General features: G+C 40.5%; 1 protein-coding gene across 2 annotated transcripts in view; it reads right to left on the reverse strand.

The window, feature by feature from the left end:
* The window catches only part of LOC110255407 (uncharacterized), a 689,852-nt gene that overhangs the window by 635,060 nt on the left and 29,819 nt on the right, over positions 1-24,973 (reverse strand). Inside the window, exons 3-4 of one of the 2 annotated variants that reach the window (XR_002335555.2) lie at positions 7,787-7,854; positions 5,007-5,122 (exon numbers count right to left, since the gene is read on the reverse strand). The gene's annotated coding sequence lies outside the window, so the exon portion shown is untranslated. Of the gene's footprint in view, positions 1-5,006; positions 5,123-7,786; positions 7,855-24,973 lie in introns of those variants that run through there. The other variant, XM_084975506.1, reaches the window with a different exon arrangement.

Consider the following 24,973-nt stretch of genomic DNA (forward strand, 5'->3'; position numbering starts at 1 on the left):
GTTATTAATGTTTTCCTGCTGTGCAACTCTACCCTGGATTGTACTCATGGAGGGGGAGAGAGTGGGAGGGATCGGCAGCTTGGGCTTATCAGATACAACTTAGAATAGATTTACAAGGAGATCCTGCTGAATAGCATTGAGAACTATGTCTAGATACTCATGTTGCAACAGAAGAAAGGGTGGGGAAAAAACTGTAATTGTAATGTATACATGTAAGGATAACCTGACCCCCTTGCTATACAGTGGGGAAAAAAAAAAAAAAGATGCAAAAAAAAAAAAAAAGAAAGTAGTTTCAATAAATTAAATAACTGCTGAATAACATTCTGCTAACATAATGGAATGAGTTGCTCGTCACCATCTTGAAATTTAACAGACACCAAGTTTCCGAAGTTGCAAAAGTTCTTTTCATAGTTAACAAGACTCACCACTGTATTTCCTGTGGTGTTTTCTTAAGACAGGTTTTATTCAGAAGACTATCACTTAGGGATAGCATTTAAAGTTGTCTGCCATGGCTTGATACTATTTGTTTGCTTTTTCACAAATGCTTTTCTGAAAAGACTGCAGTACTTTTGACTTATACAAATATTGATCTAGATTTTTATAACTTTAACATAACACAGAGTTTCAACTTTCTTACATGTAGCTATTTTGATCATCTATCTTGGTGTCTGAACAGAGACAGCTCTTCTCTGCAACTTAAACAGTAAGCAACACCTTATATTGTCTGCATGTAGGTCTCTCTGGACATTTTCACCAGCAAGTCTGCAGAACTGAAGGGCTCCCTTTATTTCCTTCCAGCAACTCATTTCCCACATCTTTCTCTACCCCTCAACCATGCTGATATGCCATGAGTCCTCTCTGCTACGTCATGTCTGGTTAAAACATTTCTGACTTTTCGCAAGTCTCCCTCAGATTAACAGATCAGACTCCTCTCCAGGGCCCTTCAGCACAGGTGAGGTCCGCAGTCACCCACCAGTCTCCTGTCCACAACTAACACACACCTAACAAGGCAGGGAGACCACACAGAAAACCGTCCTCTAGGAAAATACCCCAAAACACCCAAATCAATAACAACATACCTCTGCTCCATTCTTTTCAATATAGGCTTTAATTCATAACACACTCAAGGGGAGGGAAGGGGAAGGTCCAGGATACCGTTTGGAAGGGGCAATTACCCTAAATACACTGGCCTTGTGATGAAAAGTTGGGAAAGGAACAGGTGGCTACAGAGGCCACTTCCTGTCCCTTTCGCCATCCCACCCTATTCCCTAAACGACGAAGTGGTTTCTTGGTAAGAACCTACCAACTGCTTTAAAAAAAGAAAAACACCACACAAGGCTGTGATTAAAACAACCCCCAACTTCTCTGCATTTCTTTCTCCGAAGTTTCTTTTATTAATTGAATTTTTAAAACCCCGTTTCAACTCCATGTGCATTTTCCCATCGTTCTTTAGGCTTGGGAGAGACCCAGAGGCAGGAGTCCCCCAGAGCAGTCTTTTATTGGGAGAGAAGAGTACCTCGAAGTCAGTCCCGGGGCGCCTCCTCCTCTCCGGGCGCCCCTTCCCAAACCCCATCAGGTCTCCAAAGGCTGGAGTACGCGGAGCGGCTGTAGCCAGCGCTGTACTCGTAGGACACCTGTTGGGGCGGCGGCGGGGGCAAAGCGCAGTCTGAGAAGAAAGGGGCGAAAGAGGCCAAAAGACCAGGCCCGTCCTCCCCGCCCGGAGAGTCCGGGGCGGCGGGGTACAGAGGGCGCAAGGGCTCGTTCAAGGTCAAGCCGCCGCGAGGGGCAGCGAGGGGCGGCTTCTTGGGCGCTGGGCAGCCCGGAGCGCTCCAGGGCTCGGGATACAGTAGACTTCCCACCATTGCGGGCGGAGGCTCAAAGAGGCCGGGCTCCAGCTCTGGGGATCCCCGCACGACCGCTGCTCCGGTGGGGAACACATCAAGAGGCTCCGCAGCCAGCAAGACGCCCGCCTCGGTACCCTGGCAGTAGTCGGGCCCCAGCAGCTCGAAGAATTCCACTGCCTCGGCGCCCTTCTCCAAGTCGCCCAAGCTCACGCCGGGCCCCGACGGGCCGCATCCGCCGCTGACCGCCCGGGACGGCTCGGTGAAGAAGGACGGGGGCAGGTTGCGGGCCCGCAGCGGGACCTTCCTGGCACCGGGGACCACCGGACATCCCGCGGTGCCGGCCGCGTCCCCTCCGGATCCCCCAGCGCCAGCTCCGCCGAGGCCGCCCGCGGTCGCCGCCACCGCAGCCCCGGCCGACTCGGCGCCCCCAGGGACGTGGCGCAGCGAGTCGAAGAGCGCGGCCAAGCTCCGGCTTTGCAGGCTGGCGGCCGCCGCAGCTTGCGACGCCTCCCGCCGGGGGGCCGCCTTGCCGTGAGTCGCGACCGCGACGGTCTGGGCGCCGGCAGCGGCCAGTGGCCGTTTGGCGGGCGTGTCGGTGGCGCCCGGGGAGGGCGGGCAGGGGGGCGCGGCGCCCATGAGGCCGCTGCAGCGCTTGATTTGCTTCTGCAGGTACTTGCGGTGGTTCACCTTCCTCTTCGACTTGCCCGGCTTGTCCAACGCCAGCTTGATGTTGCTGGACGCCGAGTCGATGAAGCTGAGCAGGTCGCGGGTGGCCTCGCGCACGTCCCCGCCCTCGGCACCCGCCAGCAGCGCTCCGGCCGGAGTCCCGGTTTCCTCGTCCTCGAAACAGCAGCCCTTGTCCAGGGCTCCGAAGGCGCCCCCCAGCCCATCCGGGGAGCCCCCGAAGCCGAAGGGGACGAATGGATGCGTGCTGAGGAGCGCCGCCTGGACTGCCATCCCCGCGGCTCCTCGGCAGCCCGCACCGCGGCCCACACCTCCGCCCGTGCGCCCCCGACCGGTTTCCGCCCGCGGCCCAGGCCCGGCTCCCGCCCTGGCGCGGTGCGAGCAGCGCAGCCTCCTCGCTCGGGGCCGGGCTCGCTGGTCGGCCTCCCGGGGGAGCTCATTAGGTCTTGTAAGCGAGGGGCGGAGGGAGGAAGCGCAAGGCGACCGCCCCGGTGGCGGAGGGGAGGGGCTTATTTAGCTGGGCTAAGCTGGAAGTGGGGGGGGGGTCACTTTTCCAGCTTTCTAGGCTTTCTCAGACTCATCACCTTAACCCCTTAGTTTCCCTTCACCCCTTGCATTTTTCTTGGCCAGCTCCAACTGCAAGACTTGAGGATCCTCAAGTCCAGCTCCTGCATAACCACGCCCTGGCGAGGGGTACTCTCCTGGAGGCTAAGGCAAGTGTCCAGACACGTGAGTTTCAGTACCAGCTCTGGTAACAGTAATAGCCATCAGCTGCTGGGCACTTGCTCATGCTAGGCACTGTCCACGTACTCATCATTGAATCTTTGAACAATAGTCCTATAAACTACGTCTTATTATCACCATACAACAAAACAGGAGACTGAGCCTAAGAGAGTTTCAGTGTGTTGGCCAGAGGCTATATCCAGACCAGTCTGACCCCAAAGCCATTCCTAAGCCCTTGACAAAACTGAAGTTCTCTCTTGGCCGTGGATTCCTCACCTATCCGATGGGGAAGGAAACTAATGTCTCTCTTCAAGTTCTAGCCCTGCTCCTAAGATTCCAAACCGAGTTTCTGCAGGACTCTCAACTCTGGTGCTCCTTCTTCTAACCCTTAATTGTTAGAGCAAATCCGAGCCAGCACTTGACCCATCCTTTATTAACAGCAGATAGACAGCAGGAGGCAAGAGAGAAAGTTGCTCCCACTAAGCTAGCTGGTGAGAGAGACAGCAGAGCAAGAGAGCGAGAGAAAAAGTCTCAGCATCTTGGGACAAAATATGGATTGGAAACTCTCCCCTACCTATCATGCCATTTAGGTTGATCTTTTGGAACTTTTATTGCATTTCAGGAATCACCCTGAAGTTCAACCCAGTTTCACCTGGGTAAGCTTCTTGGGATAGAGAAAATGAACAACGGCAGAGGTAGAAGATGATTCAGAAAAGACTTGGTCTCTGGTCTTAGCCTCACCACTCAGTAGCTCTGTGATGGGTTGAAATCTTTGATGAGTACATAGCTTTGGGCAAGCCAGCTGACCTCTCTCTGCCTTAGCTTACTCAGGCTAAATGCAGGTAAGTGGCCCACCTGACAGGGCACTTGCAAAACATCTTATGAAAAATCCTTATCTGTTGGCTGTACTATAGCCTGTGATGAGTATTTGCTCTTATTTCTCTAAAACACAAAAAGGTGACTATGTTTCCTTATATGAACACCTAATATGTATGAACACCTCAATCAGAGTGTTCATGGGGATTAAGTGAAGTCACATATATGAAGGTACTATGTGTGATAGAGTTTTCTTTAAGTTATTATAGTTTAAGTGCAGAGTCTACTCAGGGAAGCTATAGACCATCCCTTTCAAAACTCTTTTCTTTAAGCCTCACTTTTCAGGATGTGGCAAAACCATTTTTGAGCAGCCTTACCAAAGAAGAAGGTGCCCTATGAACACTTTATCTGGGAGATGAAGTACTTTTCCCAAGCTAACATGGCTGAAACACGCTTGTAAAAAACAAACAAACAAACAAACAAAAAACCCTTAGGTTGGCTCAATTATAATATACCTTTCATTTGAGTTACACACAGGATTTTATCTTGCATGATAGGACTATTTTATTGCTGATGACCGTGCACTCAGAAAACTGTGTGGGCCTGTCACCAGGTTGTGCTTCTCGCACCCCTCCCCCTGCCCCACCACCCTTGGATGTGAATGCCAGAACTTCCCTTTTGATTTTGGCAGGATCATTCCATTGACCTCCGGGTCTGGCAGCCAAGAGCACTAACTATTTTTTTTTTTTTTTAACCATCTTTCAACTGAGCAACTCTTACAGACCCCCAGACGGAGACTGCTGAGAACAATACATTTAATTGACATCTTTAGTCTGAAAAAAATCTCTTAATCCCCAGAGAGTTAGCTAAGTCCTCAAGTAATCATATTCAAAATAAATGGAATATGAAAAGACTTATAGGTAAAGTCTCTTTACTTACACATCATTGGAGCTCTGAGCATCAAAGATGATTGGGAGTTAGATGAAGACAGATTCAAATTCTGGTGAGTGCCCTTAGACAAGTCAGCCTATCTTCCTAAGGCTCAGTTTCCTCATCTGAAAAATGAGAATGGTCCCAACTGTTCTCAGAGTCTTTGTGAGAATTATATAACCTCACAAACAAATAATAGCTGCAAGTCCTATTTGATTTATCTGTGCAATGGAGAGCATCTCAACTCCTCAGGGTTGTTGTGAGATGGTATATACGACAGCTCCTGGCACAAAGTACCAGCTCAACAAATGTCCATGTCTTTGATTCCTTAGGCTCCATTAATTTCTTACCAACACATCACCCTATAAAATCAGCATCATTTGTTCTTTCCCTCAGCAAAGTGAGTGACTATTTTCAAATGCAAGAGAGCAGTAATATTTACACGTTGTAGAAACTAAGAAAAAAGCCGTGTAAGAGTATAGAGAGAGTGCTGAAATTAGAACCATGGATTGAGACGGAGTCCAATATACCCTTTCATTATCCAACTGACTATAAAAATTAACTTAATCCCCTGTACCTCAATAGTTCCATCTATAGAATGGTAATAATCATGAATCTATTTGATAAGGCTATTGTGATACTCAGTGAAATAATGGAAATGGAAGTCCTTTGTCAACCATAAAGATCTATATACAAATATATTTCACAGCTTAGAAGTTCTACAGCCTGATTCACAAAATTGACCCTTACACATAAAATATCCATCCAATCACTTACTTATTCAACCAAAAGATCCTGACACCAACAATGTGCTCAGCACTGTGCTAATACTGAGGATAGAGATAAGAAGCCATTTTTCCTACCCTTTCTGGTGGAAAGAGATGCATGCAAACAAGCCACTGTAATATAAGGTGCTACTTCTCAATGGAAGCAAATTAAAGGTACAATAGTTGATGGGATAAAACACTTTCACATTCCCCAGAGGAATTGGGGGACCCTGTATAAACAGGTACCATCTGAGCTAAGATTCAAATGAAACATTTGAGTTTGCCAAGAAAACAAACAATATCTCTGGTAACAATCAGGCAGAGGCATGGTCAAATGAAAGCTCTGGTGTTTATGGAAAACTATAGACAAGAAGGCAACAAAGAGAGAGTTCCCATCATGGCTCATCGGAAATGAATCTGACTAGCATCCATGAGGACACAAGTTCAATCCCTGGCCTTGCTCAGCGGGTTAAGGATCTGGCATTGCCATTAGCTGTGGTGTAGGTAGCAAACGGGGCTCAGATCCCACGTTGCTGTGGCTGTAGTGCAGGCCAGCAGCTAAGCTCTCATTCGACCCCTAGTCTGGAAACCTCCATATGCCGCAGGTGCAGCCCTGAAATAGGACAAAACAAAAAACAACAACAAAAAAAGGGCAACAAAGAACTTCCGCTTGAAATAGCTCTATACCTGAGACTAAAACAAATCCTTGGCGCTTCCAATATGCAGCTAAATGGCACATGTGGGCCCCAGCTCATGGTCTCAGCTGCTTTTCCCCTTTCCTTTGGGGAAAGATCTCCGTCTCAGATGAATTGAGTTTCAGCAGTCAGTAGCCTGCTCCTGGCAGCCCATCAGCCCCTCCTCCTACACCCTGAATGAGCAAGCTCGTTTGACTAGCTTTGACATCAATCCATTCCACTTCCTATGGGGCGGAGGAACCCAGCTCCAGCCTGCACTAGGGCCTCTCTGCAGATCTCCAAGCTAGAGCTCTTTTGCTCCACTGATACCTAATGCTGAGCAAGTAGGATTAGTCTCCTTGGGAACCAAGCCCCCCAGGGACTCAAGGGCTGAACTCGCCCCAAACCATTTGGGAGAATTGAGATTTCATATTGTTCTTTTACACTTGGATTTCGGGACATTACTTAGACAAAAGCCCACCTGAGAGCTGCCTCCTTTCTTGTGGGTAAATATAGCAGCAGGATCAAAAGCTGACTTACTTATTTTGTTTTCCTCTTTGTAACTTTAATCATACTCCCTGCAGGACAATCTTAGTTCTCAGAGATGTCAGGAATGCACATTCATAAAAGGAAAAATAATTATGCATCATTTTCTCTCTCTTTCTTCTCATGCCAATTGCTTGTCATTCACTATCTTTGAAATCTCAAATAACACAAATCGATTCCTCAGTTTCACCACACAATTTATAGTGTCAGTTTCATCATAAAATAATGTTACCTTATGAACTGTGTACCTCCCCAAAATGTATCTCTTATTTTCTTTCTCATCCTTTCCTCCCACCCTCTGATCCATGTAACATCGACAATAGCTGGTCTCTAGGATCCAAGATGCATCATTCATATGACTGCACCTGTGCCTAGACATGCTGGCCTATCCAGTAGGCGTACTCAGACTTCTTACCCGGAGGCTCAGGAATCCCAGAGACAGTGTTCCAAGAGGACTTGTGGGGCATCTGTCAGGCTTCGTATAATCCAGCTCCAGAATTCCCAGAACATCACTTTCACTACATTCTATTGGTCAAACAAGTCATTAAGGCCAGTTTAAAAGGAGGGGAATTAGAAAATTCCCTTGTGAAGCAATGGGTTAACCATCTGGTGTTACTGCCCAGCATGGCCAAAAAAAAAAAAAAAAAGAGGAAAACTAGAATCCAGCCCCAATGGAAGAAATAGCAAAGAATTTGCTTGGTATGTCTCTTAAATCTCTTTTCATCTACATCACCCCTTCTTTGTTTTCTTTACAGTTGGTTTATTGAAGAAATTGGCCACTGCCTTGTCATTTTGCTCCTACCTTCTGGATTCAGTTAGTTGGATCCATCTCCATGGTGTCATTTAATATTTCTCTGGCCCCTGTGTTTCCTGTAAATGAGAAATAGATAGAGTGGCTTGGTCAGATTCATGTTCTTTTTTATGTTATGGTGTATGCATGAACACATGCGCGCACGCGCACACAAACACACACACTATAAAGTACATGCTACAGGAGTTCCCCTCATGGCTCAGTGGTTAACGAATCTGACTAGGAACCATGAGCTTGCAGGTTCGATCCCTGGCCTTGCTCAGTGGGTTAAGAATCCATTGTTGCCGTGAGCTGTGGTGTAGGTGGGTGGCTACAACTCTGATTAGACCCCAGGCCTGGGAACTTCCATGTGCCGAGGAGGGTCCTAGAAAAGGCAAAAAAAAAAAAAAAAAAAAGGAAAAGAAAAAAAATTAAATTAATTAATTAATTAATTAAAATAAATACATTCTACAATATGGCAGTTCCCATCGTGGTGCGGCAGAGACAAATCCAAATAGGAACCATGAGGATGTGGATTCGATCCCTGGCCTTGCTCAGTGGGTTGCCGTGAGCTATGGTGTGGGTCGCAGACTCGGCTTGGATCTGATGTTGCTGTGTCTGTGGTGTAGGCCGGCAGCAACAGCTCCAATTAGACCCCTAGCCTGGGAACCTCCACATGCTGTGGTGCGGCCCTAAAAAAACAAAAGACAAAAAAAAAAAAAAAATATATATATATATATATAAATACATATATGCTACAATATGTATAATGGTTTCAGAATAACAATGCCAATATTTTTACCAATAATACACTGAAATTTTATTTTTCCCCTTTTTTCCATTATTGTCCTCAAAACTTATCCTACTAGTGATGAACAGTCTAATTACTGTCTTAAATTCACTTTTTAAAATTCTTCTCTGTGTTGTTGTCCGACCAATTCAATACACAGGTAGGTTTGTTTTGTTTTATATAAAATTTCTTTATAAATCTTTAATTTTGTTTTATAATTTTTAAAATATTTGCATGGTTTCAAAGTCAAAACTATACCAGAAGACATACTCAGAGAGAACTGAATTGTGGTCCCTTCCACCCTATTCTCTCACCCTTTCCTATAGGTAATCATTGTTGTTGTTTTGTTTTGTTTGGGTTTGGGCTTATCCTTTTTAGATAATCATATTTTTATTATAAATTTTCTTCTTTCTTGTTTTGTTTGCTTAACAACAATACATGTTCATTCACTTTTTACGTTGTGTAGTATTCCACTGAGTGAGTCTACCATAGTTTATTTAACCAGTTCTGTTATGATTAACTTACTTGGGTTTTTTTTAGATCTTTTATATTATAAATTGTGCTTTGATGTAAACCAGTATCTCCTAACTACTGGTCTGGTACTCCTTTTGTAATATTTATGTAGTTATGAAAACAAGGCATATACTAATTTATATTTATTCCTCATTTCATTTATTTAACAAGCCTTTATTGAACTCAGACTATGTCAGAAAGTGTATGATTTTGGAGAAATATAAAGATGCATAAAGCAGAGTCCAACTTTCAAGGAATTCATAATGTAGTAGACAGTACAGACATATTCAAGACATGCAAAGCTTTACAAAATAAGGTATAAGCAAATCACTGTGAGTTCAATAGAAAGAGAAATCCACTCAGATAAAGAAAATTAGGAAGTCATCATAGGCAATGTGACATTTCAGTAAAGTTAGAGGAGAACTGGAATTCCCCAAAGTACATGAAGACAATATAGACCATATGGAAACTTAGTCTTAATGTTTGTCCTTACCTAGGACCTTTTCATTTGTCACATGGAGAATGTATTCATGTATTATTTATTTATATACATTACAGACTTAGTTAAAATTTCCGTTTTTCAAATGAATGTGGATGGCGTTTTCAGTACGTAATGAGTACCCCTGTGTTCCTGGATATGCGTGGGAAAATACTTGGACACGATGCTGTCTGGGCCAGGATTATCAGATACTAAATGTCAAGGCAAGAAACAGTGGAAACGCTGGAGTATGTCTCTGCCTTTCCATATCTCTTGAGATATTGTTGAGCTTGGTTTATGCCAAAGAAAAATAAGACCCAGAGAGAAAAGACCGGATTTAAGTTTTGGATCTACATTTTAAATGCATCTTGTTTATTTATGCTAGTCTACTTCATTTCAGAAAGGAATTTAGACCATTTATTAGAGTACATAAAATGCAATAAGGTAATACAAATTAAAAGCAAAATTGCAACCCAGTGCCCAAATCTTGGTTCTTTATACCATTCTCCGGTAAAAGGAACTAGCCCTTGTTGGAGAAATGATTGATTCTAGGACTGCAGGTAGAGAACAAACAAGATGAGTCTGGAACATCTTATAGTGCCAGTAAGTAAAGAAGTGCTCAAAACACAAAATGACGGGCTAAGTCAAAGAGACACAGGAGCCAACCGAAAGAGCTCCCAATGACCAAAGCTGGAATAATTTAAGCAACAAAATAAATAATGTAATAATCGATTATAAGCCAAAGAATAAATAAATATCCATTAGTCCATACTGATGTAAACAAATGATTTAAGAAATAAATAAATGAGGATAATAAATAAATCTCCCATGAGGAAGAATTCCAAGTAATTTATATACACTCTGCTGTCCAGGAGGTGAAGCAAAACTTCTCACTCTTTAAATGTGAGATGTGCAAGATGAGCTTTTTTCAAAGAGAATAGCATGGAAAGAAGTGGAAAAGAGTAATTTTACAGTAAAGAAACCTGGCAGATAACACTTCAGCCAGGCAATCAAGGTTAACAACAGTGCTGTCATACAGATAGTATAAACCCTTGATAGGACAGCATGAGAATGGCACTTCTGTGGTTTTCCCAAAAACCTATTGCTGCCATCTAATCATGAGAAACACATCAAACAAACTGCAACTGAGGGGAATTCTGCAAGAATACCTGACCAGTACCTCTCACCACTGCCAAGGACACCAAAAACAAGGGAAGTCTGAGAGGCTATCACAAACAAGAGGACCCTGTGACAGAACTGAAATGTAGTCTCCTAAATGGGATCTCAAAGCAGAATAAAAAGAAACTACAGGAGTTCCCATCATGGCTCAGTGGTTAACAAATCCGACTAGGAACCATGAGCTTACGGGTTCGATCCCTGGCCTCGCTCAGTGGGTTAAGGATCCAGCATTGCCATGAGCTGTGGTATAGGTCACAGACGAGGCTCAGATCTGGCATTGCTGTGGCTCTGGTGTAGGCCGGTGGCTGCAGCTGCAATTAGACCCCTAGCCTGGGAACCTCCACATGCCGCAAGTGCAGCCCTAGAAAAGAGAGAAAGACAAAAAGAAAAAAAAAGAAAAGAAAAGAAACTACATAAGCAAAGGATATCTAAATTATAGACTTCGGTTAATAATAACATAAAAATATTGGTTTATTAGTTGAGCAAATGTGCCATAGTAACATAAGATGCTAATAAGAGGTAGGGCAACTGGGTATAAGATGTAGAGGAACTTTATACTATTTTTGCAATTTTTCTGTAAATCTAACTCTATTCTAAAATAAAAGGCTTATTTTAAAAAGAAAAAAGGGGAGTTCCCATCGTGGCTTGGCGGTAATGAACCCGACTAGTATCCATGAGGATGCAGGTTCAATCCGTGGCCTTGCTGAGTGGGTTAAGGATCTAGCATTGTGTTGCTGTGGCTGTAGTGTAGGCCAGCAGCTGCAGCTCTGATTAGAACTGCAACCTGGGAACTTCCATATGCCTCAGGTGCAGCCCTAAAAAAGCGAAATAAATAAATAAATAAATAAACAAAAAAGGGTAGGAGGATGTCATGAAGAAATAAAAATATAAAGCATGGCAGTGTGCTCAGTGGTTCCTCAGATCTGCCTCTTGCTTCAACAGTGTTTGGATCGAACAGACCCAGGGACGCCACTTGTTCCAGCCTCCCACCACCCTCCCAACATTTTTTTCCAGTCCTTCTAAGTTAGCCACTCAGCTACCCTCTGCCTCCAGGACCAGCCAACACCATTTGTTGAGCTTAACTTCTTATTACCAATCAGCCATGAGCTCCCAGATTTGCCAGAATTAGTCCACCAAGTCGGAAGCTATTGTCAGCTACCTGGTCAACATGCAGCAACCGGCCCCCTTTACCTACCTCTCTCTGGGCTTCTATTTTGACCATAATAATGTGGTTCTGGAGGGCATAAGCCACTTTTTCCACAAATCGGCAGAGGAAAATCACAAGGGCAACTTGAAAATGCAAAACCAGTGCAGCAGACAGGCCCTCTACCAGGAAGCCATTTCAGGATGAGTGGAATAAGAACCCAGGACGCTCTGGAAGCCACCATTCTCATGGAGAAGAACCGGAACCAGGCCCCTTTGGATCTGCATGCCCTGGGTTCTGGCTGCGCAGAGCCCCACTTCTGTGATTTTCTGAAGAGCCACACCCTAAAAGAGCAGGTGAAACTCATGGAGAAGATGGGCGATCACCTGACCAATCTCCACAGGCTGGCTCATCTTCAGGTTGAGCTGGGCTGGATGCATGTCTCTTCAAAAGGCTCATCCTCAAACAAGACTAGGAGCCTCCGGAGCCTGTGGCCTTTGAGGAACCCCTCTGGTGTTGGGTCTTCTGCTTATAAGACCCTCTCTACAGCCACTAAGCAGCTTTTTAACCACCCTGGAGCTCTCTCCCAAGGCTTGGACCAAATGGAAACAATAAAGCTTTTTGCAGAAAAAAGTATTAAATGAGACCTGAGACCTAGAATAAGATTAAGCCTTAAAAACATATATTATATCCTTGCGAAATAATCACAAACTTGGCCCTAATCTTCGTAAGAATCAATGGGAAAAGCAAGATCTGATCAGTTATCATAATTAACATTAGCCAGAAGATAAAAGGAAACCAATTTTTTAGGATAAATAGAAGGATCTTTGGTACTAGAGACAGTCAGGTATTTCTCTCAAGGGTCCTCATAAAGAGGAAATTGTAAAGTGGAATGAACAATGTTCATATACAATAGCTGTGGCTGATCATTGCAGTAATGGCCCTATTGGATGACTGATCCCTGGGTCCCCCTTTGCTATATGTCATTGCCTCTCCTTCCATCACAAGCTGGAGTCTGTTTCTCCACACCTTTGAACCTATGCTGGAAATAGTGTAAGAATTCCAAACTTTTGCAACCTTAACATAAAAGCCCTTACAAGGATAACTTGATCCCCTTGCTGTACAGTGGGAAAATAAAATAAAAAACTTTTAAAAAAAGCCGTTACAATATCATTGTGCTATGCACCTGAAATTAACATGATATTGTACATCAACAAAACTTCAGTTTAAAAAAGAGAGACTTTGTAGTTTCCACTTTCACAGTGACCCCATGCTATGAACAATCCCAGGGGAACCAAGGTGCCCCTGATGACAGCCTGCACCACTGCCAAATATGCCTGTGAGACTGTTCTGCACCCTCCAAACCTAGTCAAATCATCAGACAACTGAAACCACATGAGTGGTTCCTGTAAAAGAATCCCTCAGATTGCCAACCCATAGCATCATGTGAAGTTTTACATTTTGATTTTAAGCCAATAAATTTTGGAATGGTTATGCAAAAAGCTATTTTTAAAAAATAGCCTTCACTGTAGAAGAAAAGCACCACACTCCAATAAATCTATCAAAAGCAACTGAACAGAAACCCTTCTTTCTAACTGAACACCTTGGAAATCTCTCTTGAGCAAGATAACCCCTGCCCTGCTCACTTCAACTGAGATAATGGTTGTAAAAGTGCTTTGCAAACTGGAAAGCATCCTACTTTGTTGGACAAAGAACTTTGTCCAACTTTTTTTTTTTAATTTCCAAGGTTGTATAAGTTTTCTGTTTATTTGCTATTAACGGGAAGTCTGAATTCACAAGGAAAATATACAGGGAAGATTTTTTTTTCATTTATAGTGATTTTTTTTCCATTATAGCTGGATTACAGTGTTCTGTCAGTTTTCTACTGTACAGCAAAGTGACCCAGTTACACATACGAGTATATATTCTTTTTTCTCACATTATCATGCTCCATCATAAGTGACTAGATATAATTCCCAGTGCTACACAGCAGGATCTCCTTGCTAATCCATTCCAAAGGCAATAGTTTGCATCTATTAACCCCAATTCCCAATCCATCCTACTCCCTCCCCCTCCCCCTTGGCAACCACAAGTCTATTCTCCATGTCCATGAGTTTCTTTTCCATGGCAAGGTTCATTTGCGTCATATATTAGATTCCAGATATGTAATATCATATGGTATTTGTCTTTCTCTTTCTGACTTACTTCACTTAATATGAGAGTATCTAGTTCCATCCATGTCGCTGCAAATGGCATTATTTTGTTCTTTTTTATGGCTGAGTAGTATTCCATTGTGTATATATACCACATCTTCTTAATCCAATCATCTGTCAATGGACATTTAGGTTGTTTCCATGTGTTGGCTATTGTGAATAGTGCTGCAATGAACATGTGGGTGCATGTGTCTTTTTCAAGGAAAGTTTTGTCCGGATATATGACCAAGAGTGGGATTGCTGGATCATATGGTAGTTCTACATATAGTTTTCTAAGATACCTCCATACTCTTTTTCCATATTGGTTGTACCAATTTACATTCCCACCCACAGTGCAGGAGGGTTCCCTTTTCTCTACACCCCCTCCAGCATGTGTTATTTGTGGATTTATGAGTGATGGCCATTCTGACTGTTGTGAGGTGATACGTCATTGTAGTTTTGATATATATTTCTCTAATAATCAGTGATGTTGAGTATTTTTTCATGTGCTTGTTGGCCATCTGTATATCTTCTCTGGAGAAATGTCTATTCAGGTCTTTTGCCCATTTTTCAATTGGGTTATTGGCTTTTATTTATTGTCCAACTTCTTAAAAAAGGCTATGAGCTTTCCAGAATATTGCTAAACTAGGATAGTTAACAGTACATGCATAAAAATAACACTGGATTCTCCTTACCCTGGACAATCACTAAGTCAGTTTTCTAAACTATGCTCTCCCTCCAATGCTTGTCACCAATGATCATTCAGATGGTCCCCAGATGGCTTGACGTTTTCAAAGGAAAGGCTGAAATCAATTTTGAAGCTTGAAAAGTTTGAAACAATTTTGTGTACATACATTTCAAAATCTTTAAATTAAAAATTATGGTTTGGTAGTTCCCATGGTGGCTCAGCAGTATTGAACCCGACTAGTGTCCATAAGGACACAAATTCAATCTCTGGCCTCACTCAGTGGGTTAAGGATCTGGTATTGCCATGAGCTGTGGTATAGGTCACAGATGCAGCTCAGATCTAGCATTGCTGTGGCAGCTGCAGCTCTCACTGGACCCCTAGCCTGGGAACTTCCATATGCCATGGGTGTGGCCCTAAAAGACCAAAAAAATGGCTTTTGCAGAAACTCAGTTTTTTCTTTATAATCATATCACAATGGTTACACATGTATTTCAAAGACTATAGATTTGTTCCACTTAAACTACATGATCAGTCACTTAATAGATGCAGGTTTCACCTCAAATTAATGTAATTTACACATTACAGTTTTTCTTGGTTACATTTTCATTTTGCTCATTATTAATATATTGCAATTATATCTCAAATTTATGAAAGCAAATTAATGGCTTTGAGGCAGTTTTGTAGTACTAAATTAGAAAAATATTTAAAACACTATAAATATATAAGTAAACAAGATAAATTAAAATCCAAAATATACATGCTGGTGTAAACACATCTGTAGGTATAATAATTTGTATAAGCACTACAAAGAAGAAGAAGAGGAGGATGAAGAAGGGGGAAGGATGTGGGAGGAGGAGGAGGAAAGAGAAGGCGAAGTTGGAAACTAGCTGATTTCAACCACAGAACACAGGAAAGCTTCAGTACTTGAGAAAGTAAGAGTGAAGAGAGGTAAAGTAAGAGAATCGGTTGAAAGCCAATTAATGGATTAAGAAGATGTGGTACATGTACACAATGGAATACTACACAGCCATAAAAAATAATGAAACCATGCCATTTGCAGCAACATGGATGCAACTAGAGATTCTCATACTAAATGAAGTCAGAAAGAGAAAAAAAATACCATATGATACTGCTTATATGTGGAATCTAAAATGTGGCACAAATGAACCTATCTACAGAACAGAAACAAACTCACAAACATGGAGAACAGACTTGTGGTTGCCAAGGTGGGGGAGTTTGGGGTTAGTAGATGCAAACTATTACATTTAGAATGGATAAGCAATGGGTTCCTACTATATAGCACAGGGAATTATATCCAGTCTCTTGGGATAAAACACGATGGAAGATGGTATGAGAAAAATAATGTATACATATGTATGACTGGGTCACTTTTCTGTACAGCAGAAATTGGCACAACATTGTAAATCAACTATACTTAATTTTTTTAAAAAAGAAGTAATTAATTTCAAGCTCCCCTCCCCCATCCCATACAGCCACATAGCAAGTTTTCTCCCACCTGGATTGAAAACGAGTTTTCTATTATCTATGGAATTGATTCAGAATGGTTCTAGTCTAGGGTATTCCATGTACAACATAGAATGTGCAATTAGACACTGTACTGAAAACAAAGGGATTAAATGAGTTTCTATGTTATGAGTAATGAATAACAACCGTCAACCTTGTCTCTCCAGTCAGTTTCTAGAATGTTTGCAGCAGGTCATATGCTCCTCCATCAGGAAGTTTGAGTCTTCTCTGAAGAGTTAATAGCACAAGAGAAAAGACTGAGTGGATTTCCAATAAGCTTTTTAGTTATCCACTCAAATATAAATTGACATCCAACATTGGTCAACTATTTTGGCAATGTCTCCAACATGGATGACAGAAATTAAAAAACAAAAACAAAAACGGCGGTGGTGGCGGGGGGAGAATCCAGAGTAAAGAGCAAAGAAAACTTCAATATAAATTATAATTTAAAGAAATAAAATAACATTAAAGAGGTAATAGAAAATACTGCAACCATGAAAGAAGAATTAGATGCTACAAAAAAAGAGGGGAGTAAACAAAAATAAGAAAGCACTCAGAAATTTGTGGTAATGTATTTTTAAAAGTCAATAAAGGGATTGGAAGATAAAGTTAAGGGAATCTCCTAGGATGAACAAAAGGTCAAAGAAATGTTCAACTTTAAGCCTATAGGAATTTCATTAAAAAAGAATGATAAAATGGGGGAGAAAATACTATCAAAGAAATAAAACGAAGAAATGCTATACGACTGAAGGATGTCGATTTCCAGACCAAAAGAATCTACTAAATACCTAGTAAACTTAATGATAAGACCCACACCAAAGCTCATTAGTATAAAGTTTCAGAATATCATGGAAGAAAGGACTCTTAAAAGAGATAAACATTACGTACAAAAAAATAAAAATTGTCAGAATAACATTATATCTCTCATTAGCAATGATTGACAATGAGGTACCACCTCACATTAGTCAGAATGGCCATCATTAATAAGTCTACAAATAGCAAATGATGGAGAGGGTGTGGAAAAAAAGAACCCTCCTACACTGTTGGTGGGAATGTAAATTGGTACAACCACAATGGAAAACAGTATGGCGGTTCCTCAGAAAATCAAATACAGAACTATCATATTATCCAGCAATCCCACTCCTGGGCATGTATCCAGACAAAACTATAATTCAAAAAGATACATGCACCCCTGTGTTCATTGCAGCACTATTCACAATAGCCAAGGCATGGAAACAACTTAAATATCCATCAACATATGAATGGATTAAGAAGATGTGATACATATACACAATGGAATACTACTCAGCCATAAAAAGAATGAAATAATGTCATTTGAAGCAATATGGATGGACCTAGAGATTATCATACTAAGTGAAGTTAAGTCAGAAAGAGAAAGACACATACCATTGATATCACTTATATGTGGAATCTAAAATATGGCACAAATGAACCTATCCATAAAATAGAAACAGACTCAAGACATGGAGAATAGACTTGTGGTTGCCAAGTGGGAGGAGTTGGGATTGGGAAGGACTGGGAGTTTGGGGTTAGTAGATAAAAACATTTAAAGTCTCTTGGGATAGACCATGATGGAAGATCATAAAATAAAGGCAGTGTGTGTGTGTGTGTGTGTGTGTGTGTGTGTGTGTGTGTGTGTGTGTGAGAGAGAGAGAGAGAGAGAGAGAGACTGGGTCACTTTGCTGTACTACAGATATTGGCACAATATTGTAAATCAACTATAATTTAATAAAAATTTTTTTAAATACTGGAACTTGAAAAATGGAGCAATGCCCTTAAAAATTTGAGAGAGAAGTATTTCCTACTTAATGATTCCTCAAGTATAAGGAAAGAATAACATTTTCAGATGTACAATATCTTATGAAATTGCCTTTCAAGAAACTTTTCTCAGGGAACCACTGAATAATATGCTTCATGAAAAAAAGAAAAGGGTAACCAGAAAACAGGGAAGCCATCATGGGATAGAGTCAGAGAATTCCCTGGTTCGTGACAGAGAGAAGTATCACCACACCCATAGAGCAGGCTGAGTGGTGACCATCAGTCTAAATCGGAACAGGAAAATGGAGAATTCCTGGAGAAGGAGGGGCATGTCTCCAAGAAAAATAAATGACAGTGGTTAGTTTTCTTATGCATTTGACCATCTCGATAGGAGCTGGCAGGTACTCTTTCCACTTTGAAAAGCCTACCCTTATTCTTTTTTTTAATGATTTTTATTATTTCCATTATAGTTGATTTACAGTATTCTGTCACTTTTCTACCATACAGAAAAAGTAACCCAGTCACACATACATATATACATTCTTTTTCTCACATTATCCTCCACCATGCTGCATTACAAGGGACTAGATATAGTTCCCAGTGCTATACAGTAGGATCTCATTGCTTATCCATTCCAAAGGCAATAGTTTGCATCTATTAACCCCAGATTCCCAGTCCATCCCCCTCCCTCCCTTTCTCTCTTGGCAACCACAAGTCTGGTCTCCAAGTCTATGAGTTTGTTTTCTGTGGAAATGTTCATTTGTGCCATCTATTAGATTCCAGATATAAGTGATATCATATAGTATTTGTTTTTATCTTTCTGACTGACTTCACTTAGTATGAGAGTCTCTAGTTTCATCCATGTTGCTGCAAATGGCATTATTTTGTTCTTTTTTATGGCTGAGTAGTATTCCATTGTGGAAATAACCTAAATATCCATTGACAGATGAATGGATTAAAATGTGGTATACCTACCCTTATTCTTACTCGACAGAGCACACCTCCCTCTGTGGAAACTGAAAGTGACAGAGAGTTGCATCTCCCTTTTAACCACGGTAAGAGCATGAGAGCTAATCTTGGTCAATGAGACTTTAAATCTACTCTTGTAATTCTATGAAAATCCTCACCTACACATTTTAAAAGGAAATAAAAGGAGAAAAAGTAAGAAGAGAGGAAGAAATGTTCCCCTCCTGCCTTCATTATGTGCAAGTGATACTTGGAGCTGCAGCAGCCATCTTATAAGCATAAAGAGTCAAGTCTAAAAGCAAAATATCAACATCCTGAGGTTGGCTGAGCAGAAATATGAAAAGCAAAATGTAAATGTAATGTATACATGTAAGGATAACTTGATCCCCTTGCTGTACAGTGGGAAAATAAAATAAAATAAATTTTTTTAAATTAAAAAAAAAGAAATATGAAAAGCACATGAATCTTCAACAACATCATAATGTCACTGAGTCAACCAACCCCAGATCCCTAGCTCTGGACTTCTTTAAGAGTATGATAATAAAACTATTTATGCTTGGGCTACATTTAGCTGGATATGATGCTGCTTTGCAATCAAAAAGCATATTAAGGAGTTCCTGTTGTGGCTCAGTGGTAATGAACCCAATCAGTAATCATAAGGATGCGGGTTCAGTCCCTGGCCTTGCTTCATGGGTTAGGGATCCAGCATTGCCATGAGCTGTGGTGTGGGTCACAGATGCAGCTCGGGTTCTGCGTTGCTGTGACTGGCAGCTCCAACTCCAATTTGACCCCTCGCCTGGGAACTTCCATATGCCATGGGTGCAGCCCTAAAGAATATGAAAAGAAAAGTATTGTAAATTCTATAAGAAGTTGCTAATCTTCTGTTAATGTGCTTAGGGAAGAATAAAGTGAAATATACATGGAAAACTAAGTAACTCCCCCCCCCAAAAAAAATAAGGCAATTATTAATTTCAGGCAAAACAAAAAGCTGTACAAGAAATTTTAGTAAAATGTAGAATTGTGAATGAAATGTACATAATAATAGAATAATCAATGAATATTCATTTAAACAAACTATGTTATAGATATTCTGGGAGGACTGGGAAAGGGAAAAGGAGGAGTACTCCATGGGTGGAAAAACTGTTCTATAAGTAATAGAGTTTTCAGGGCAAGTAGTTTTTTTGAGACTAACATTTATGAAAGGCAAAAGGGGGAGAAAGTAGAATTGGACAAGGAAAGCCTTCAGACTACAATGCAGATCTGAGACTTGTGAAAAGAAAGGAAAGGGAGGGCCTCAGACGGTCCCACAGACGCTGACAAAGTCTCTGCAACTACTGCGTAGCACAGGGAAATCTACTCGATATTCTATAATAACCTACATGAGAAAACAATCTGAGAATGGATATATATATGTGTATAACTGATTCACTTTGCTGTACACCTGAAACTGACACAACATTGTAAGTCATCTATACTCCAATAAAAGTTTTAAAAGTCTCTGCATGCCCAGAGGGGACATTTGGAGCAAAAATGATTCAGGAAAGGAGTACTACACTAGGCAGAAATGGCTAAGCCTGTGTATGGCCATGTCGCCCCATTATTCAATGGAGTCACCTGCAGAAGAGTGTGGCCTCAGCTTAGAAGAACAGGAAGCCTGTACCAGGTAACATCTGAAGGCTGTCAGCTCACCACACTTGCGGCAGCTGGGCAATGAGTCCTTTCCTGAAGAGGGATCTGAGCATGTCCATGCCTGCCACATAAAATTATTTTGAAATATGTAGGTAAAAATAGAAAGAAACAACAGTTAAAAATATTTAAAGTGAGAATCAAAAATAGGGATAATGGGGAAGAAAATTCTAATATTTTTCTTTCTAAACTATGCACATATTTTATTAACAAATTAAAATTTTACATGTAAAAAGTCATTCTATAAGAGCTTTTCCACAGTTACTCTATTCTAAGTAGAAATAATTACACCATAATACTAATAAGGACATTTGTAACAATGTTAAGAGTATTTCTCAAGTGTCTTATCTTAGCAACATATTCAGTTTCCTGAATAGCCAGGACTAATCTTGTTAGAGCTGAAATATCAAGATTGCTTTATTTCGAGGATAAGATAATGAGATTTTCAGGAATAAAATTGTGGAGAAAGCAACTTGATTACTTACGGATTGGTTTTTTGTTTTTTTTTTTTCTTTTTAGGTGATGGTTTTCTTTATTCATCCAAGAAAGTAATTAAAGGCACATTATTGAGAAAGAATTCAAAACTATATCAACAAACTGCAATGGAGCATAAAAAAGTACTTTCTAGATCCATATAGTGACAGCCAATAGCAGAATTAGAAATCCATTCATCTCTACCACCCAAATTAAGAAGTTCAAGCTTGTTAGGCTTATAAAAAGTAACATCTCACGGGATGTTTTGTATGTGTATGTCTTTTTTTTTTTTTTTTTTTTTTTTTTTTTTTTTTTTTTTTTTTTTTTAGTGCTGCACCCACAGCATATTGAGGTTCCCAGGCTAGGGGTCAAATCAGAGCTGTAGCCACTGGCCACAGCAACACCAGATCTGAGCCACATCTGTGACCAACACCACAGCTCAGGGCAACACCGGATCCTTAAACCACTGAGCAAGGTCAGGGATCGAACCTACGTCCTCATCCATGCCAGTCAGATTCATTTCCACTGAGCCATGATGGGAAATCCTTCATGGGATGTTGAGTTAGAAATCTCTTTTTAATTTCTTGGTCTTTATAATTGGACTGGTGGTCATAGAAAATTAGGTAGGTAGGTAGATAGATAGATAGATAGATAGATAGATAGATAGATAGATAGATAGATAATTGATAAATAAAGTGTTCCTAATGTGAGCAAATCCTGACATTGGTTCAGCTCCACATTGGTACTACCATGAGGCCAAACTCCTAAATATGTTCATTTTCATCCTTAGGTAGATGCCTCATGGATGCAAGATAGTTGATCCACTTCCAGACATCACACCCCTATTCCAAAAGGGCAAAGGGACTTTTCCTAGAGGCTTTATGATTTTATACAGAAGGAAGTTCTCATATTCCTAATGAGCAAAATATCTCATTACCCAAAACCAGATTACCTGCTTACCTAATACCACTCAGTGACCATGGGGAAAGCTGTTATGATGATGTGTTCAAGACAATCATAACTTACCTCTGGATCACATAGGCATCTACAATCACTGAAATGGAGGGCTCTTTCCTCAACACCTAAACATATCACCTAAACAGATCAGTGTTCTGCTAGCAGAAAAAGGGGGGAATGGCTTTGGATGTATAACGTACGACATGACTCATTTGATCCATGTATCCTGAGCTAAGAAAACCACCAGACATTTGTGATCATTCCCAACAAGCTATAATTGGGAGTTAGAACTTCTAATTTGGTATAGAGAGTAAGAAAAATTGCCTAGGTATAGAATCTTACCTATAACTGAAGCCATCTGTTAACTGATCTGGAATGAGTCATCTTGCTAAAAAACTGCATATGATTCACTCCTCTGCCTGGTATATTTTTATTGCTTTTTAAAGCTGCATTCTTGTGGTTTAATCTGTGATTACTGTTTTAAAATTTAATATCATTCGCCTAAAATTGATGATCTGTATTAATAGGTGTAGAGTTTGTTTTTGAGTAATAAAAATTTCCTGGACCTAGATACTGGTAATGGTTACACAACTTTGTGAATATATGAAAAACCAGTGAACTATACACTTTAAAAGGGTGAATTTTTATGGTATGTGAATTGCATCTCAAAAAAAAATTAGTGACATGCATGTGTGCTGAGTTCCCACTGAGAAATTCTCAGATGTTGCAAGTTTGAGACGGAGCCACCAGGGGCTAGAGATGGGCACTAGGTATCCGACAGGATGGGGCTGGCAGTGAGTAGTCTACCTGCATTGCCTGCTTTTCCAGCCAGTTTCATAGACTGTGAAGACACCTGATTTGTGCTGGCTGTTAAAGCTGTACTACATAACATTGAGCAACCTGATTCCTTATCCAACCAATGAAATTATCAATTTTCTATCTGAAAATCCTCTCTTTACAGACCACAACACTCTTCTGATCCTAGGACTGCCAATCTAAGTTGTGAATTATCCCATTCTCAAGGACCCCAACATCCAGTCTGTAATTGTGGGATGTATAAGGGGTCATGGGCACACCAAGGACAGAAGAAGCCTAGGAGGTAAGGGAAGGTGTCACACAGACTGTAAGGCTATGGAGGAAACTGCTGGTGGTGGGTGGTGGGTGGAGGGAGCAAAGAACATTTAAGGTGAGGACACAGCCAAGTCAGAATACATGGAAGTAGAGACGATGTATTACCAGAACAATGAGATGTGTACATGGAATAGTGCCAGGAGATGAGGCTGTGGTCGGAGGAGAGGGACTTGAATGCCATCCTCAAAAGTTTTTACATTATTATGTAAGCAATGGGGGACTGATGAAGGACTTTATAACCAAGAATGTTCAGTTCTTTATTTTAGAAAGATTATTTTATACACATATAATGGAGCATATATATTTGTGTTTATATATGGTATATACTTTTTAATTGTACATATAGACACAGTATGCAGTTGTATATGGAATGCATATACATGGAATATGTATGTGTGTATATACATATACATATATGTAATAGAATACTATTAGTAATAAAAAGGTACACATTTTACAACACAGGGACTATAGTCAATGTTTTATAATAACTATAAATGGAGTAACCTTTAAAAATTGTAAATCACTATATCATATACTTATAAGTTATGTAATATTGTACAGCAATTACACTTCAATAAAATAAATTAAAAAATTTCAACCATCTTGTATTTCCTTTTTATTGAAGTATAGTTAATTTACAATGTTGTGTCAGTTTCAAGTGTACAGCAAATGATTCAGTTATATATATTTATTCTTTTTCAGATTCTTTTCTATTATAGGTTATTATAAGATACTGAATATAGCTCCCTGTGCTATACAGTAGGTCCTTGTTGTTTACCTATTTTTTATATAGTACTGTGTGTATGTTAATTCCAAACTCCCAATTTATCTCTCCTCCCTCCCTATTCCTCTGTTGGTAACCATAGGTTTGTTTTCTATGTCTGTGAGTCTGTTTCTGTTTTGTAGATAGGTTCATTTGTGCCATATATTAGATTCTGCATATAAACAATATCATATGATATTTGTCTTTCTCTGTCTGACTTACTTCACTCAGTATGATATCTCTAGGTCCATTTGTGTTGCTGCAAATGGCATTATTTCATGGCTGAGTAATATTTCATTGTATATATGTACACATCTTCTTAATTCATTTTTCTGTTGATAGACATTTAGGTTGCTTCCATGTCTTGGCTATTGTAAATAGTACTGCTATAAATATAATATTTTTAATTAAAAATATTACAAACTACTGATACAACAACATGGATGAATCTCAAAAACATTATGTTGGACCCAAGAGTTATGCCTCCTGCTTTGGTTTTTTCCTCAGGTTTGCTTTGTCTTTCATGTTCCATATAAAATTTTGGATTATTTGTTTTAGTTCTGTGAAAAATGTCATGGATAATTTGATAGGGATCACATTAAATCTGTAGATTGCTTTGGATAGTATGGCCATTTTAACCATATTAATTCTTCTAATCCAGGAGCATAGGAACATCTTCCATTTCCTTGCTCGATTAATGTTTTATAATTCTCAGTGGATAAGTCTTTCACCTCCTTGGTCAGGTTTATTCCTAGGTATTTTATTTTATTTTGGGGGGGTGTGATTTTAAAAAAGGTATTTTTAAAATATTCTTTTTCTAATATTTCATTGTCAGTGTAGAGAAATTCAACTGATTTCTGAATGTTAATCTTATATCCTACTACTTTGCTGAATTTGTTTATCAGATTGAGTAGTTTTCTCTCTATACTATC

The sequence above is a fragment of the Sus scrofa genome, chromosome 9 (assembly GCF_054392235.1).
Source record: "Sus scrofa isolate SSC_HxYL_T2T_F1_AM1 chromosome 9, Sscrofa_HxYL_maternal_Yorkshire_Landrace_v2.0, whole genome shotgun sequence".
Classification (NCBI taxonomy): domain Eukaryota; kingdom Metazoa; phylum Chordata; class Mammalia; order Artiodactyla; family Suidae; genus Sus; species Sus scrofa.